At 47.4% G+C, this 18,386-nt stretch overlaps 1 long non-coding RNA gene across 1 annotated transcript; it reads right to left on the bottom strand.

Moving 5' to 3' along the window:
* Positions 1-900: 900 nt before the first annotated feature.
* Positions 901-14,437, bottom strand: LOC131418103 (uncharacterized). The gene is made up of 3 exons (XR_009222853.1): positions 14,253-14,437; positions 1,695-1,741; positions 901-1,171 (listed from the first exon to the last, which is right to left on the bottom strand). It is a non-coding gene; the product is annotated as an uncharacterized LOC131418103 (long non-coding RNA).
* Positions 14,438-18,386: the final 3,949 nt, after the last annotated feature.

Genomic DNA, 18,386 nt, shown 5'->3' on the forward strand with positions numbered 1-18,386 from the left:
GGATTCCTGCTGTTTCCCATCCCCAGGCTTAGCTGGAAAAACTTCCGAGGAAACACAAAAACAACGGCAGAGACAAACAGGGACTTTCCTGACCACAGGGTCCAGCCAGGACACTGTGCGAGGATGACCCAAGGCACAGGCTGTGAGTGGACACCAGGTAGCCCAGCAGCTGGACACTCCAGGAAGGCTGGCCCGCCAAGCCACTCAGGTCAGCGTGTGGTCTGGGACCTGCCTCTGTCGGGGGGTCCAGGCCCAAGGAGCCTCAGATGGCTGCTGCCCCCCTACCCCACCCACTCCTCAGGCTCTCTCAGGACTCCTGGGGCAGATTTTTGTTCTCCACGAATGATGAGGTTGCCATCAGCCCTCAGGGAACTGGGGTATTTCCAGCAAGGGATGTCCCTACTCCTCTTCCCAGGGGTATACTGTTAGCGGGGTAGGAAGAAATCCCCAGGGGTATTCACACTTCATTCCTTCCTAACTTTGGAGGCTTCATTTAGCTGATTCCTAGAGCAGGTCGGGGCGGGGAGCAGCTGGAGGCTGGGTGGGAGGAGAAGAGGAAAACGCCTTTATGTGTCAGGCACTGAGGCGGAGCATCACGACCGCCATTTGGATCCTTTATTTCATTTTTCAAAAAGCGATGAGTGAGGGTAATTGATTTACTCCAGGTCACAGAGAAGATCTCAGTAAACTCTGAAGACAGCCCTCCTAAGAGAGGACCTCACCACCTCTTTATAAACCACCCCCGGAAGAGCCCAAAGCTTGTTGCGCCGCTGTACACTTTAGTGGCCGTGAACCCAGTTTCTAGAGTTGAGCAGAGATGGGTGCAATTCTGGACCTCACCACTCACTAGTGTTGTGCACATCACGTCATATCTGCACACCTGGGTGCTGCCCGGGAGACGGAGCCGCACTCACAGGTTCTCTGGGTGCCTCCTCACCAGCAGGAAGAAGGCCTTGGCTTCCAAAGGGCCGTGACTTCTGTCCTCAATGGCCCCATCCCTGGACCCCGTTCTAGGGTGCCCATCTGCAACCTTCTGCCCTCCGGTGCCTTCGCCAGAGCCGGAGCTTCTGGTCACTGCTGAACCGAGGAGCGGCTCGGCTGCGTCTGCAGTGTGAGCCTTGAGAAGTCTTGGCTTCTACTTTCTTCTCTCCCTGAGCCTCAGTTTCTTCCTCTGTAAGATACAGAGGTCACCCCTAGTGACCCCCAAATCCCTCCCAGTGCCAAACATCCAAACCACCCAGGCATCTTACTTTCTTGTTTTAAGGCAATACTGAAGAGAGACGTTCTTATTTCACCCTCAGAGAAGCAATACTCACCAGCCACACACAGGAGAGTTTACCAAAGCCTGTGACGGCGACAATCTCGCTTCTCACTGGCTCTTTCCCTGGAGAAACAAGAGCGTTGCTGTCTCTACGATTCAGATAAGAAACCTGATCCTCTCTGGTCATATGGCTGGGAGTGGTCAAACCAGGACTTGAACAGAGGCCTTTAGACCCCAGAATCTGGTGGGACCACAGACTGGGGTCCAAATCCTGGCTCCCCCACTGCATGGAGCCCTGGAAACCAGGATGGGGAGTGTGCAGTGCCTAGATTTGCCCACAAGATGGTGAGCTGAGTCTGGGCATTGCCATTAAGGGGGGAGGGGCTCATTTGGTGACACAAATGTGTGTTGACACTCTCTGCCAATACCTTACCTTTTCTCTCCAGTTCTGGATCTGGTTTTCCAGAGATTTGCAATGATCTTTAAAAAAACAAAACACAAACAAACAAAAAAGGAAATCAGATCACATGACATGTTTAATTCCCCAAGTGTTCTCGCTGTCCTGAGAATAAAATCCACGAGATCAGGTCTGACCTGGCCCCTAAGCTGTCTTCCATCCTGCCGGCAGCCTTCCTGCTCTCTGGCAGCTGTGGGTGAGCCAGGGCTCAGCCTGCTCAACTGATGCATTGGAAGGGGGGGTGGGGGTGGGGGGGAAGGGGGTTCGGGGAAGGGGGGCGGTGCCCCAGGAACCTTGCCATCCATCATTCTACAGTTCCATGATTCAGAGAGTGGAAGCCATGCCTGGTCTTGTGTGCTGATGAAATTAACCACTGGAGGCTGATAACATGATGCCTGGAACTCTGGTTCATTCATTCATTCATTCATCAATATTGATCCAGCCCTTGACACACAACAAATAGTGATGCAGAGGGGTGTCTAAAATACCTCTAGCCAGCCTCCCACTCCATTGGAGCCCTCAAGCCATCCCAAATCACAATAATGATAATAATCATATAAATGAAACAAAATTAGCCAAGGATATGTTTACAATGCCAGAAGATGGTGGTGTTGTGATTTAATATGTGAAAGGCAGAAACTAATTCTATAATCTGTCATTGGAATAATGGACCTCCCATTAGGAAGGAAAAAAACCCAGTTTCTATAAAACCCAGTTAAGTATCTTTTTATGTGAGCAAAGTATACATTTTATTAATCAAGTCTTTGCTTTTATTTAATTTTCTGACAATCTGTCCCAATCAGATGATCACATCAGTCACATATCAGGTAGAGATTTGTGGTTTTCCAGGCCTACGTAGTTATTTATATTTAGATGCTCTCCCCACCCCATTTCTACTAGTCTGTAACAAAGAAGGCAATAAAAATGGCCTGCTTGTTATGCAAACACAGCTTTTCTGATCCCTCCTCAGAGAAGAAAGGAGCTTATGATTCAGTTTTTTGGTCTGATTTGATTTTGTTTTGTTTGGGAAGGATGAGTTAGGGAAGGCTTCCTGGAGAAAGTGGCATCTAAGCCAAGCCAAGGACAGAAGGATAAGTAGGAGCTAACCTGAGTGGGGAGCAAGGTAGGGTAGGGAAGAGCACCCCAAGAAGGGAGGAGCTAGTGCACAGGCCTGGAAGCAAGAGAACATTCCGGAACCTGAGGTCCTGTCTGTGTGTCTGGGACCTGGAGTGCCCCCTTGGTGGGGCCAGGCTCTGAAGGGTTGTGGTTTGATTTGCATTCTAGAAAGATCTCAAGGGCAGCAGTGTGAGAAAGGAGGGTTGACGATTCTTAAGGAGATTGTTACAGTATCCAGGTGGGAGTTGATGGTGGCCTGGCTGAGGGTAGCAAAGGGAGGATGAAGAAAGGGGATCTGAGGAATGTTTGGGGAACACCGTTGACAGCTGGTGGCTGATTGGGCGGGAGGGTTACGGGAGGAGGATGAAAGAACCAAGGATGACAGCTTGGGCATCTGGGTTGAAGCGCAGCACCATTTCTGGAGCTGAGGAAGACTGGGGAGGAAACAGATGTGGAAGACAATGGAAAGTTTCTTTTTGGACACCTTAAGGGTGGAATGCCCAAGAGACATTCACATGGGGGTGTCAGGTAGGCCGTAGAATTGTGAGGTGACAGCAAGACTGGAGGTGTAAATGTGGGAGTCCTCAGCCCCCAGATCATGTCTAAAACCATGGCGATGGAGGAGATCATCCCGTGCGAGTCCAGCGATGAAGAGGACCAGGGCCAGCTAGGCGGAACCCAACACTTAGAGGGCAGGAAGGAGACGAGCCAGCAATGAAGACTGAGAGGGAGTGGCTGGGAGGAGACCCACGAGCACGTCACAGAAGGAAATCGAGGAGAGAGCTTCTGGAAGAAGACAGTGGTCAGCTGTGTCAAGTACGGAGTATGGAGCTAAGAAGCTCCATAACGTGAGGACATGGAAGTGTCTCCTGTATAGTGGAACTTGGGCGTTGGTGACCTTGGCAAGAGCAAATTCAGGGGAGTGTCAGAGCCAGACTGAAATGGGCCAGAAAGCGGGTGAGAATTGAGGAAACGGAGACGGTGAGTGTAGAGAAGTTTGTCTCTAAAGGAAGCAGAGAAATGAGGGTGGAAGCTGGAGGGGCACACAGAGGTCGGAGCGTTTCTGTTCTTCTTTTAAATGAGAGAAGTTCTGTCAGCTGCTGAGATGCAAGGGAGAGGGAGAGACGGATGATTCAGGAGACGGGGGAATAATTAAAGACTTGAAGTCCTTGAGAAGGTCAAAAAGGGAGGGACCTGGGGCGAAGTGGAGGATTGGCCTGCCATGAGAGTAGGTTGTACGTTTCCTCCATAAACTACGAGAAATGGAGGGAAGAAGGGAACACCAAGGGAGGTGCAGTCTGGGATGACCACGGACCACACCCTTGGGCACTGGAGTTGGGGAGCACGAGTCTCTTGGCATGACAGGGCTTGTCTTTGAGGTCAGAAGCAACCGGCCCAAGAGGTGAGTCGACTTGGCCCTAGAATGGAGACCCAACCCCATGCAAACGCCCTGGCTCACCCGCTCCGCTGTTGGCAGCCCTTGGCTCACTCCCCTGAAGGTTGCACACAGCGGGAGCTCCACCCAGCCAGAGGCAATTCAAACAAGGCCCCAGAGAAAGTTGTTACCAAGGGAATTCTTTAGCAACACTTCAGGTCTTGTCTCTGCAGAGAGGAGATGAGAAATTGACAAAGGGCCTTAATCCTCTCTCAGTCCTGCCCAGTGTCAACTGTGTTCGCCCTGCTCTCCTGCTTAGTTAGGCACTTATGAAAAGGCATCACCTGAATTCAGGCATTTAAGAAGAAGAAAGGGAGGGAGGAAGGGAGGCGGGAGGGAAGAAAGACAGGTAAAAAACGATGATTCCTTAATGTCAAGGTGTTTTAAGGGGAGAAGCTTCCAGAGTGACTTATCCGATCCTTCCACATACAGCCAGGCTCTGCACAGGCCGAGGCACAGGCGGCTGCTCCTGGCATGGAACTTCAGCCTCAACCCGGCTCAGTTTGGAGATGCCTTACTAACCGAATCCTGGCACAATGCCCGCTTCAAGCGAGCAGTACCCATCACGACTTCCCTCTGCTGAGCACCAAAGTCAAGTGCTCTCAGTGCTTCCCAACAACTTTAGAATTACCCTCGTTCTGCAAGTGGGGAACCAAAGCTCGAAGAAGCAAATGCCCGTGGTTGCCCAGCCACTGAGCCTCTCTGAAGGCAAGGAGGCAGGATAGCATCGTGGTTACACGAGTCTCGCTAGTTGTGCCATCTTGGAAAGGTTGCAAAGGACCTACCTCATAGGGTTGTTATGAGGCTTAAACGCGTTCATGTTTATGAAGTACACAGAAAACATCACAAGTGCTATATTATGTTTGGCTATTATTATTTGGGGATTATCTCCCCACCTCCCCATCTCCATCAGCACCCCCATATCAAGGCAATCCACATAAGCATGCAATCTAAGTAAAAAGAGTGTGCTTTCTAAGAAGACACAGCTTCCAGACAAATCCCTTACATTCCAAGTAGATTACCACTGCTAACTCCTCCTCTTACTCATAGAACTTCAGGAACTGTTATCTATTTTTTTTGCTGTTATCATTATTTTAATTAAAATCATTTGGGGTCAAAGCAAGAGCTATTTGAAGATACTCTTTAAAGAAATCTTAACCTCCCAAAAAGGGAAAAAAGTAATAAAAGGTATTAGCCACATTTCTAGGTCACCACTCTGGAAATTTTACCAAACAACAGAAATTGTCTTTTAAGTTTGCACATGAATAAAGTGAGAACCAAAGACGAGTGGAGTGCACCTCAGTCAGTCTAACTGCATTCTCTTTGCTCTGTTGGCTTCCACCTCTCCGTCCAGTCCATACTGCCAGACTCTTTGAAAGGATTTTTTTCTTATATTAAAATAAAAGCTCTAATACATTTAAAGGAGGAAAAATGAAGAACATGTAAAAAAAAAAGAAACTTTTTTTTCCTACTACTATTCTCTACTCACACCAGATGTACGGGAGGTTTTCCCACATCAACCAATTCTCCAACTCCCCAGACACCAGCTGGGTGTCCTACAATGCAATTCAGTTCTGACACTAACAACCAGAGTTAGTGCAGACCCCACAGGTGAAGGGTTCTCCGACAAGACTGCCCTGTTAAAAAGAAACAAGCCCAAAATGGAGTCACTTGTGCTAAGCCCCACCAAGACTTAATACCTAACATAACAGAAGTTTCAGCCTTTCCCAGGAGTGGAATTTTAAGTCAATCAGTCTGGAATTTCCTTGTCAGCACTAGTGAGTGGGAAGGGCGCCCTGCCTTCCCCTGAGGGAAGATACCCTGTGTGAAATAATCCACTCTTCTAACTTCCTTGTCCCACCCCGTTTCTTCCTATAAAAACCTTCATTTTGTACAACTCTTGAAGCTCCCTGCTATTCTCTTAATGGGATGCTACCCAATTCATGAATTGCTGAATAAAGCCAATTAGATCTTTACATTTATTCAATGGAAAATTTTTTATTTTTTGCTAAGGAAGATTTTCTCTGAGCTAACATCTGTGCCAGTCTTCCTCTATTTTGTATGTGCGATGCCGCCACAGCATGGCTGCCAACCAGTGGTGTAGGTCTGGGCCTGGAAACTGAACCTGGGCCACGGAAGCAGAGTGCACCGAACTTAACCACTAGGCCATGGGGCCAGCCCCTGAATTTTGTTTTTTAACAGCCCCCACTTCATATGTCAATCACAAGTCTGAGCCTCCCCAACTTCTGACCAACCGGCAATGAGTCGAGGGGTCCCACAACCCCCTCTTCAGGTTAGATAATTTGCCAGAAGTCCTCACAGAACACAGGAAAATAGTTTACTTACTTGATTACTAGTTTATTGTAAAGGATACATCTCAGGAACAGCCAGATGGAAGAGGTGCACAGGGCAAGGTACGGGGGAAGGGGCGGAGCTTCCATGCCCTCCAGGCATGCATGTGTGTCTTTCCAGCACCTCCACGTGTTCGCCAACCTGGAAGCTCTCTGAATCCTGTAGTTCAGGGGTTTTTATGGAGGTTTAGTGATTAACTCAACCTCCGGCTCCTCTTATCTCCAAAGGTCAGGAGATGGGGCTGAAAGTTCCAAACTTCTAAGCACCTGGTTGGTTCCCCTGTCAATCAATCCCTATCCTGAGGAGCCCCAGCCACCAGTCACCTCATTAGCATACAAAAAGACACCGCTCACTTTGGAGATTCCAAGGTTTTTAGGAGCTGTATGCCTGGAAATAGGGGCAGAGACCAAATATATATTTATTATGTCACAGCATCGTAAAGTGAGTAAGGAGGTATTTGGAAGAATTGGTTATGTACCCAGAATTCTCTAGGCAAGTGAGCATGGTGGGGTTGTCTCTGCTTATCTTCTCCATATGACCCAAGCTGAGCCAATCAGAGCCCTTCCCTGGGATTTTTCAACTTGAAATCTTGTAGGTCTTCCCTCCTACCCTTCAGAGAAGAAGACTTACAAATCTGATGGGGTCAAAATCTAAGACATTGAGTGAGTATGATTTACTAATGGGCCAAATCACAGAAAATGGCAGCTTCTGACCTCAGCAGTTCTAGCCTTCAAGTTCCACATCCTTCCTCTCTCGTCTCTTGGCATGATTCAGCCCCTGTGGCCTGGTGGCAGATGGCAGGAGATAAAAGGCCACCTTTTCCCTCCATCTTCACCTCTAAGTCAAGAGATACAGCTCTACTTATCAACAGTCTGCATGCGATTCTGCCAAAAGCCCAGTTAATACTAATGAAGCTGATTTTTAATTTGCCTTTGCCTCTTGTGGTGGGTGGACCTTAGGGGAGGGAGTGGATTGAGCTAAAACAAGATTCAGGCATTCCTGGAATGATATGCCCAGTGTGGACCCCTGCCACCTCCTTTGGGGGAAACACTTCTCCTTGAATCCATCATAGGATTCCGCATAGCTGTCAATTACAGTATCCCATCCTCTTGGGCATGGAGAAAGGCATATGACCCATATCTGGCCAATCACAGAGCCCCATTTCACCAGCCACAGTGACTGGCCCAAGAATGAGACATGTGACCCAAGTGGAGCCAATCAGATTCCTTGAAATTGGAGGAGAAGGAGATTTGACTTTGAAGTAGAGATGCTGAAAGGATGTGAGATGGCATCTCTGTGCTCCAAACTGATTGCCCCCAGCCCTGGTTGTATAGAAGAATCATCTCATGGGCTTGTTAAAAAACACAGGTTCCTAGGTGAGATCAGCTGAATCAGAATCTCAGGTGAGGGAGGAGGCAGGAATCTATATTTTTTTCATCAGCAACCTAGGTAATTTTTATGTAGCCTGCCTGGGCTGACCTCGGAATTAGGAATCATTGATTTATGATACAAAGGAGCCTAGATATAAAATGAAGAATTCTGTTAGTTCCAGAATATTTTTCTTATAAGGTACTAAATGTCCATATATTCCAGGATTGGCTGAATTTCCTCCTTGTTCTCTTTTTGTTGAATGAATAATTTTAAAATGTTTGCATAGGGGTTGAGTTATGTGTGTATTTTTCCATGTGCATTTTGCAATGACAAAAAACAATATTTAATCTGTTTTTAATTACTCTTGGGGGCCTCTGTGTCTTTGAATGTCACATTGCATGGAGAATGATGATATGGGGCCCAATGTTTTATTCGGGTTATGCATATATTGAGATAGTAAAAATCGGCCCTGCCCCCAGAGAGAAAGTGAAATGGGCCTTGCTGACAATCAGACCACAACATTCCCAACAGAACATAAACAGTGCTCAAAGCAGGTCACAGACGAGACCACACAGCGACCATAAAAATAATTAAACAGGGCCGGCCCCATGGCTTAGCGGTTAAGTGCGCACGCTCCGCTACTGGAGGCCTGGGTTCGGATCCCGGGCGCGCACCGACGCACCGCTTCTCTGGCCATGCTGAGGCTGCATCCCACATACAGCAACTAGAAGGATGTGCAACTATGACATACAACTGTCTACTGGGGCTTTGGGGAAAAAAAGGAGGAGGATTGGCAATAGATATTAGCTCAGAGCCGGTCCTCCTCAGTAAAAAGAGGAGGATTGGCACGATGTTAGCTCAGGGCTGATCTTTCTCACACACACACAAAATAATAATAATAATTAAACATCCCTCTCTTCTAACGTGTTACTAACTCGTCAATGTCGGTTCCAACCCTGCTTTACTCCAATCCAATGCTGCTTTAATTGTGTTAAGACAGTCAATTGCCAAATCGCCCAGCTTCTCAACAGTGAACAGTCCAGAACTGGCCCCATTTCTCTCATCCCTCCTTAGCATCACCCAGCACAGTGCAAACTCCCTCCCCTTCCCCGAATCTCCCAGAGGCTCCTCTGAGTGTTCTCCTCTGGGTCCTCACTGCAGAAGCTAAGTAAGCCCATCTTTACTCAACTGCAGGTATGTTCCTAATGGGATCTGGCTGGTGGGGCTTCAGCAACATAACACACACATACTAGCTATTCAGTTATGATGCTTTTCACTGCGGTAACAGAATCGAAACTCACATTTGCTTAGAATTGGGGAATGTCTTCTGTCACATAGGAAGTGCAGAGGCAGGGCGGGCACCAGGCACTGGGCTCCTGCTCCATTTCTGACTCCTTGGGCTCTACCCAATTCCCCACATCTGCTCCCTTCTCCGCTGGAGGCCAAGATGGCCACCATGGTTCCAGGCATCTTATCTAGTCGCCAGAAAGAACAACAGAGGGCATCTCTTTCTGTGTGTCCCACTTAGGAGGAAGGAAACTTCCCCCAGAAGTTTCTCAATAGACATCTGCCTCCTTATCCCGCTGCCCGTAATTTCATCCATGCTCGGGTCTGACCACTTACTGGGAGGGAAATGGCCACCATGACAGATTAATCTCAGATTGACCAAGATTCCCTTGTCCAGAATGGAAACCAGAACAAAATCAGGGGTCTCTCGGGGAAGAGGAAGAGAAGGAACGGATGTTGAGTAGGCATATTATGCTGCTGCTGCTGCTGCTGCCTTTTTTGTTTTTTTTTTTTTGGTGAGGAAGATTGGCCCTGAGCTAACATCTTTGCCAAACTTCCTCTTTTTGCTTGACGAAGATTGTCACTGAGCTGACGTCTGTGCCCACCTTCCTCTATTTTTATACTGCTTCTTATTCTACTAATAAGGGTTGGAGAAGTGTCTCTCAGTGTTTACCTCCTTGCATGTGGCCTGGAAGCCATGGTTTGTTCGTTTGCCCAGTCTAAGATTTATCAATTCTCTAATGACCATGTGTCATTATATAACAACAACAACAAAAATTCAAATAAACTCCAAAGTCCAAAATTTTTTTTAAAGGTAGTGCTATAAATTTGAAAAATGAGCAGAATGATGGCCTCATTTCTTTCTGGCTTTTCCGATTCATCTAAAGGTCGGTTGGGAGGTGACATCTGCATTTGGGGTGTTGACATGACAAATGCAGGGGTATAGCCAGGATTGAGATTTCTTGCTTTTCAAACTCTACTATTGGTATAAGAAACACTCTCCTGGCTCAGGAGGAGACAGGCTCATATTTGTCAAGTGACAATGCTACCAAGGAAACTTGGCAGAAGTCCAAGGTTGTAGGGTGCAGACTATAATTCCTCTTTTATAGGAAAAAAAAAAGTCTAAGAGCCAACATTTTCCAAATAATTGTCTTCCCTGCGGGCCCCCGAAGGATCTTGGGTGACAAAGAGCCCCATGTCATTTGCAAATCCAGCTAGGGTTTCTGCCTAAGAAAAGTAAACCCAGAGAAAAGTCTGGAGAGAGCCTAGAGCTAGAAAAACTCTTTCAAGCCTCTGTCTCGGCTCCTCCTCCTCCATCAACCCAGCAGGAAGACCCCCCAGCCCAGCCTGATGTATAAAGACCCCTGGCAAGCAAGGGATCCTTCCCTCCCAATAAGACTAGCTGTATACTGTAATTAAGGGGAAAAAAAGATTTCAAGGAGCTGAAAAGTAGCTTAATATGAGTAGGATCAGGTTGCAGGGAACAGAAAGGACTGTACTAAGCTATCCCAGGACAGGGTCAATGAGATTCCTCAGCAGATGGCCTAATTTATGGGTTTGCAAAGTTGCAAGATCTTGGATCAGGAGAAATGACTTAGAAAACGTCCTTTGTGGGGCTGGCCCGGTGGCGCAAGCGGTTAAGTGCGTACGGTTGTTAAGTGCGTGCGCTCTGCTGCAGTGGCCCGGGGTTCACCAGTTCGGATCCCGGGTGCGCACAGATACACTGCTTGTCAAGCCATGCTATGGCGGCGTCCCATATAAAGTGGATGATGTTAGCCCACGGCCAGTTTTCCACAGAAAAAAGAGGAGGATAGGCAGATGTTAGCTCAGGGCAGATCTTCCTCACAAAAAAAAAAAGAAAATGTCCTTTTTTTTTTTTTTTTTTTTTTAGCCCATTAGAACTTAGAGACCAGGGCTGGGCTGGGAGAAAAGTCACGCAGGGCTTTGGGGACGCTTCTCCCATTAATTCTCAAATTCAGAAGGTGTCTTCCCTTGGCAAACTCAGTTTCGAGAACATGTGCCGGGGAAATGAATGCCCCTAGTAGAATAGCTTTGGAAACGTTGGTGGAAGGGAAGAAAAACGCATTAAAATTAAATGGTGGTAATTAAAATTGTGGCAAGATGACTCGGAAGATGTTCATAGCACGTGACAGGGTTGGCGAACTCTTTCTGTACGGGGCCAGATAGAAATTTAAGGCTTTGTGATCCATATGGTCTCAAAAGCAGCCACAGGCAATATGTAAATAATATGGCTGCTGTCACTACAACAGCAGAGTGAGTAGTTGTGACAGAGACCAGATGGCCCACAGAGCCCAAAATATTTACTATTTCCAGCCAATTATAGGAAAAGTGTGTGGACCTCTGAGTATATGGGGTGGATTACAAGCCAACTGAAGGAAGAAACTCAGAAGCAAGCTCCTCGAAGAATCCCTGCTCTTTCATCCTCATCAAGATGAGAGACTTGACTCAAAGATGGAAATCACCAGCCACCCAGCCACCACCACCTGGACCAGGGAGCCCTGGCAGGTGTCCTTTTAGGGGAGTAAGCCTAGGTCTGGGGCCAGGAGACCATGGATACGGCTTGCTCTCTCTGGGATGCTGGCTCACATCCTCCAGCTGCATCTAAGCTGCAAGACCTCTCCTTTGCGCCCTCCCTGATCTGGTCCTGCTACCTCTGAGCCTGAACCCCACCGCTCCAGGCCTTCACTTTACATTCCCAGAGAGATGGTATTTGGTGTCTCCCTTCCCCCCTTTCCATACATCCTTCCTCTGGAAACAGTGCCCCCACTTCCCTCTACTCCCCTTCACTCAGAACAGGTGTCTCCCCAGGTTGACCTCCCTGACCAAGGATGGGGCACGTGGCCTAGGCCTAAGCCAGTCAGCACTCTGCGTCACCTTGGCCACAGTGATTGGTCAGGGATGGGCAGATGATCTAGAGAGAGCCAATGAGAGGCCATGAGACATTTGGCAAGGAAGCCAAAGGGAAGATCTCCATGTCTGTGGTCCAGGAGCTCCCGGCAGCCATGTTGCAAGCACAGGGGAAGGCCTGCCTGAGAAAGGAGCCGAGATAATAGAAATGAAGCCAGCAACAGAGAGAGAAGCCAGATCCTGAGGGCATCATTTGATGAATGGTGTCCTTGGTACCGTGTATACCCCCATTTGAACTTTTCAGCGATTTGAGCCAATTAAATTTTCCTTCTGTTCAGCCGTATTTGGGATTGTAACTGAGTCTTAACTGGTACATTCTGCCTCCAGTGCTTGGCATATCTCATGCAATTCATTCTGTCTAGAATGCCCTTCCAATGGTTCCCCTGACTTGCCTCTGCTCATTCTCTCCGGTTCAGCTCAGTCATCAGCCACCTCCTCCAGGAAGCTATCCTGAAACCCCCGTCATCACCATCCCACGCTCAATTTGATACAGAACCAAGTGGGCTCGCCTCCTGGTGAGTTAAATAAGACTCTACAGCAGTGGAAGTTGTCTCACAAAGTAAAGTGTGAGAGCAAATTTGCAGCAAATAGGAGGCCATGAGGAATCATTTCCAAAGTCATGGCGTCCCCAAACAAAGGGAAGGAGGAATTTTTATTTGGTTGGGGAATGAATATTCAAAAGAGAGAGGCGGTACACTGCAGATTATGGTAATGAGGCTTAATCTCCTCCTGAAGAGATCTTAGTATTAAAAATAAGGTAAAGTCATGGGCGCAGCTCTTGTAGGGAGGCTTGGTTAGCTTCAGGGTGGCTACTGGGTGTCTCCTTAACACAACAACAGTTAAATGCCCACCCTTGAGTTCCTCGGGGCACTAGTCGGTGACAGTTTGGCTATGCCATCTCAGTGTTTGTATAAAACCCTCTGTAGAAATGATTTATAAAATGTTGTGTTTGGGTAGTGACACCCCATTTATGTCTCTGTATCCTCCTACTATGCTGGAGTAAGACACGGAACTGCGGCCATGGACTGTGGGGTCAGACAGACGCGGGTTCAAATCCCAGTGCCGCTGCATGCCAGGAGTCTGACTTCAGGCAGAACAGGGAACCGCTCAGAACCTCGGCTTCCTTGTCTGTGAAATGAGGATGATAATAATAATAACCACGTCACAAGACAGTTCTGTAAGTGTGTGGCGTGGAAGATTTTTAGCTCGCTTTTTGTTTGTTTTAATCACCTAGGGTGCTCTGATTGTAAGTAGACATGAGCTCTGGCTAATTTAGGCCAGAAAAGAATGTATTTGGAAGGCTAAAAATGTCAAAGGAGAGCCTCCCTAACGGCCTCGGGCAGCACGTTGGCCAAGGGTCCTGGGTCAGTGAGCTGCCAATGCGCTTGTCCCTTTGCTCAAGAGTCAGACTTTGAGGGGAGCATCTGCCACGCTGCCCGGGCACGCGGTCACCTTTGCCAGGGCAGGGCGGGGGCCTTGACTGATGGTCCCATCATGATGATGCCCAGTGCGGGTGTTGGAGGGGGAGAGGTGGCGGCTCCCCACGGGAAACTGGGCTGTTCTTACAAAACGGGGCATGGACGCCAGCTAGCAAAAGCCTTCCTCCTCTTACCAGCAGCCAGAGGTCCCCCCCGGGCATCCTCCAGGGCACGGGCTGTGTCTCCGTATCAGAACCTGCCTTCAGAAGCCACTCCAGCAGAGTCTCCCTTCTTTGCATGTTTTTGTGTCAATTTAAAAATTATTTTAAGTTTCTCTGAACATATACAATAAATATATATGTAACTTTTAACAAATATATATGTATGTAATAAATATATATGTATAAATTTACATAAATGCGTAAATGTGCCCGTGTCATAATGATTTGGGACGTTTGGGGGGAGTCCTTTCTTTTTTCCCTTGACTGCCTTTACCTCTCCTCCTTCTCCCTCCATATTAACTCCCCACTCTGCCAAGTAATCCAGGTTAACAGTCTAGTATTCTGTACTTTCTCTATGACATGAACATAAAATCATATGTAAACATATATCCTTGTACACATTTACCTCCTTTTTCCTCATTTGTTTTTCAAAACTGAGGTTCCATGACATTCTTGCATCTTGTTTTCCTCACCGGACACTGCCATGTGGAAACGGCTCAAGGTCAACCGGTAACTCCAGGTCCTTCTTCCTATCTGCTGCAGAATATTTCACGATGCAACGTTCCATCATTTCCCTGTTTATAGGATTCTGTACCTAGAAAACCCAAAATACACTAGTCATTAAAAAAAGCAACAACAACCTAGAATAAATGAGAGATTTTGGATTCAAGATAAATACACAAAACCACAGCTCTCCTACACTCTAGCAATAAACAACTAGGAATAAAAATAAGAAAAAATATTCCATTCACGAAATAGACTGAAATGATAAAATACTTAGAAATAAATTGAATACGAAAGGCATGGCTCTTTATGAGGAAAATAATAAAATCTTATTGAATGACCTTACACAAAATAGGAAGAGAGGAGGAGATATACCATGTCCTTGAGTAAGAAAAGGCTAAAATTATGATATAAATTGAATATGATTCCAATTAAAATTCCAATAAGATTTTTTTCTTCGAAGGAGCATGTGTGGGTTGAATTATGTCTCCCACGAAGACGTGTTGAAGTCCCAATCCCCAGTACTTGTTTTGTTTTTTTTTTTTCCCCCAAAGCCCCAGTAGGTAGTTGTATGTCATAGCTGCACATCCTTCTAGTTGCTGTATGTGGGACGCGGCCTCAGCATGGCCGGACAAGCGGTGCGTCGGTGCGCGCCCAGATCCGAACCTGGGCCGCCCGTAGCGGAGCGCGCTCACCCAACCGCCAAGCCACCGGGCCGGCCCTGTCCCAGTACTTGTGAACGTGACCTTATTTGGGAACAGGGTCTTGGCAAGTGTAATTATGATGGAAGTTAAGGTGAGGTCTGACGGGAGTGGGGTCTGAAAAGGAGAAGAGACACAGTGAGGAGAAACCATGTGAGGACGGAGGCACAGCCCGGAGTGATGCCTCTGAAAGCCAAGGAGCACCAAGGATCTCCAACAACCACCAGAAGTGGGAGAAAGACACAGAACAGATTCTCCCCGGAGCCTTCAGAGAGAGAGCATGGCCTTGCCGACCCCTTGATTTTGGACTTCTAGCCTGCAGAACTGCGAGAGAATAATGTCTGTTGTTTTAAGCTCCCAGTTTGTGGTACTTTGTTATGGCCATGCTAGGAATCTAACATAGGGTGGAATTAAATAAATGTTGAATGCATGAATAAAGTTTGAAACCTGACTCAGATAGGCAGACAAAAATTTCATTTGCCAGGGAAGAAGGTATACTTGGAAAATTCCCCCAAACTGCAAAAACTAAAAATAAAATAGCGGCTGGGGCCGGCCCGGTGGCACAGCGGTTAAGTGCTCACGCTCTGCTGCGGCGGCCCAGGGTTCAAAAGTTTGGATCCCCCAGGCGCGCACCGACGCACCGCTTGCTAAGGCATGCTGTGGTGGCATACATATAAAGTAGAGGAAGATAGGCACGGATGTTAGCCCAGGGCCAGTCTTCCTCGAGAAAAAAGGGGAGGATTGGCATCAGATGTTAGCTCAGGGCTGGTCCTCCTCACAAAAAAATAAAAATTAAAAAATAAATAAAATAAATAAAATAAAATAGGGGCTGGCCTGGTGGCATAATGGTTAAGGTCATGCACTCTGCTTTGGCAGGCTGGGGTTCCCAGGTTCAGATCCCGGGCACGGACCTACACACCACTCATCAAGCTCTGCTGTGGCTGCATCCCACATACAAAGTGGAGGAAGATGGGCACAGATGTTAGCTCAGGGCCAATCTTCCTCACCAAAAAAAAAAAAAAAAATAACAATAATAAAATAAAGAGTTGAGCAGAGAGGATTATCAGATATCCATCTGGGCAGGAGAGTCAATTGTGGATGGGAAGCGTTCTCCACGAGTGACAACTGCAAAACTGCTGTAGATTTGCGTCTTATTGGAACCAGCCAGTTTGGGGAACTGCTTCCAAGAAGACAGGGGCTCCTCCAGCCCCAACTCCCCCGGCCCCCTCAACACGCCTGTTTCCAGCACTTGTCCCAACGAGATTCAGAGGAAGATGAAGTTGATCTTGCAGACTCTCAAAGCAGAGAGGACGGTGGCCAAGAGGAGCGCAGCATTTCACGGCCACACCAAAGGGCTTTTCCTACGTGGAAATCATGAGAACTTTCTTCTCTGTGGCTCACGATGCCCTCGTTTCCCAGAGGCCTGAATCAGAGGGAGCAGGTCGATTTCCAACTGCTCATTCATCAGTCGTGGGCCAGGCGTATGGCGGTGATTCAGACAGAACTCTGCCCGCTTGGAGCTTAGGGTGCAGTGAGGAAGAGAGAGAAGGAGCAGACGCTCTGTAGAGAAATAGGATGACAGCTCACTGCGAGAAATGTGAAGGAAATGAGGTGATGTGATTAAGAACGAGATAATAGCCAAAAGGTGGAAACAACCCAAATGTCCATCAAAGGACTAATGGATGAACGAAATGTGGTCCATCCACAGGACGGAATATTATTCAGCCTTAAGAAGGCATCAAGTACTGGCACGTGCTGCAGACACCAAAGGCTGAATGTTGTATGATTCCATTTATATAAAACGTCCAGAAGAGGCAAATCCAAAGAGACAGAAAGTAGGTTAGTGATTGTTGGGCGTGGGGCCGGGGAAGGAGAGTGAGTGCAAATGGGTATGGACTTCTCTTTGAGGTGATGAAAATGTTTAAAATGGACTGTGGGGATGGTTGCACATATCTGTGAGTATACAAAATATGCCAGTGAATTGTACACTGCAAGTGAGTGAATTGTATGGTATGTGAATGATATCTCAGTAAAGCCGTTACCAAGAATGGGTGGGCATTGAAGGAGAGCCATCCTTTAGCAGAGCCTTCAGACAGGGCCTCTCTGTGGAGGTGGCCTTACATTCAGGTTGCTGTGCGGAGGCCAGTACAGCTTTCAGGATCTTCTGTTTCTCCTGTGTCAGGATTTTGTTTCTGTGTCCACCGAACACTGGACAGAGGCAGTGTGGGCTGCTGGATAACATACCAGGTGCCCGGAGAAATTTGGATTTCCGATCAGCAAAGAATAAGTTTTTAGTATAAGTATGTCTCAAATAATGCACGGATATACTTATACTAAAAATTATTCATTGTGTATCTGAAATTCAAATTGAAGTGGGCATCCTGTATTTTTATGTGCTAAGTCTGGTACTCCTACAGGAAAAGCTATTAGAATCTAGAATCAGCCTCTGATTCACAGCCTCACAGCCTCGTTCGAACGTGCTCCAGGTGTGTGACCTTGGACAGCTAATAACGCTCTCCCGCTTTTCTGTTGGGCTCGATCCCTGGTAGCTCTGTGACTGGATCACATGCATGGGGGGTCTGGGTTTTCACCCCACAGCAGGTGGGAAATAGCAATTTGCTGTCAGTGTGGCCACTTCAAACCATGTCCTTCCTGTTTCTCTGAGGAGGGATGCTGACCGAGCTTTTCAGCGTTATTCTGATGGCCTCTCACAGAGCATCTTAAGAACCCAGCAGTCTGGGATAGTGAGCGTAGGGGCGAACGAGGGACTTTGGCTGCTAAATGAAGATTAATGTTTGCTTTCTAGCTACAGGCAGGCTGTAAGTATTGTAAGTAATGAGTCTGCATCATTAAAAAAGATGTTCAGTCTGCTCTGTCCAAAGGCAGGGAAATATGTAACACAGGGGAATATGTTATACAGCTCAGAAGACTCAAATTTTTTAATCCTTTATTTAAGGGACTTTGTTTCCTTAGGAATCCATAGCACATTTTTTGGGTGTAATCATAGAGTATCATTATTAAGCACCTACTGTGTGCCAGGCATCATGCTAAGGGGTTCACTGAATCTTCTGAATGATCCTGTTCCATCAGCCTATTGCAAACCTCATTTTGCAGATGAGATTCAGAGAGGTTAAGGAATCTGCTTAAGGTAACACAGCTGGCAAGAGGCAGTGCTGGGTGTAGGAAGGTAGGAGTTCCAGATTCCAGCTTCTATGCCCTTCATCGCTGCCCCACACTGCCACAGCTAATGGCCTGCTTCCTGTCTATCCTGTGACAAAGATTTGTGCTTCTGGGAAGCTGGCCTGGCGTGGAGAGGCATGTCCATCACCCCTCCT

The sequence above is a fragment of the Diceros bicornis genome, chromosome 19 (genome assembly GCF_020826845.1).
Source record: "Diceros bicornis minor isolate mBicDic1 chromosome 19, mDicBic1.mat.cur, whole genome shotgun sequence".
NCBI classification, from domain to species: Eukaryota; Metazoa; Chordata; class Mammalia; order Perissodactyla; family Rhinocerotidae; genus Diceros; species Diceros bicornis.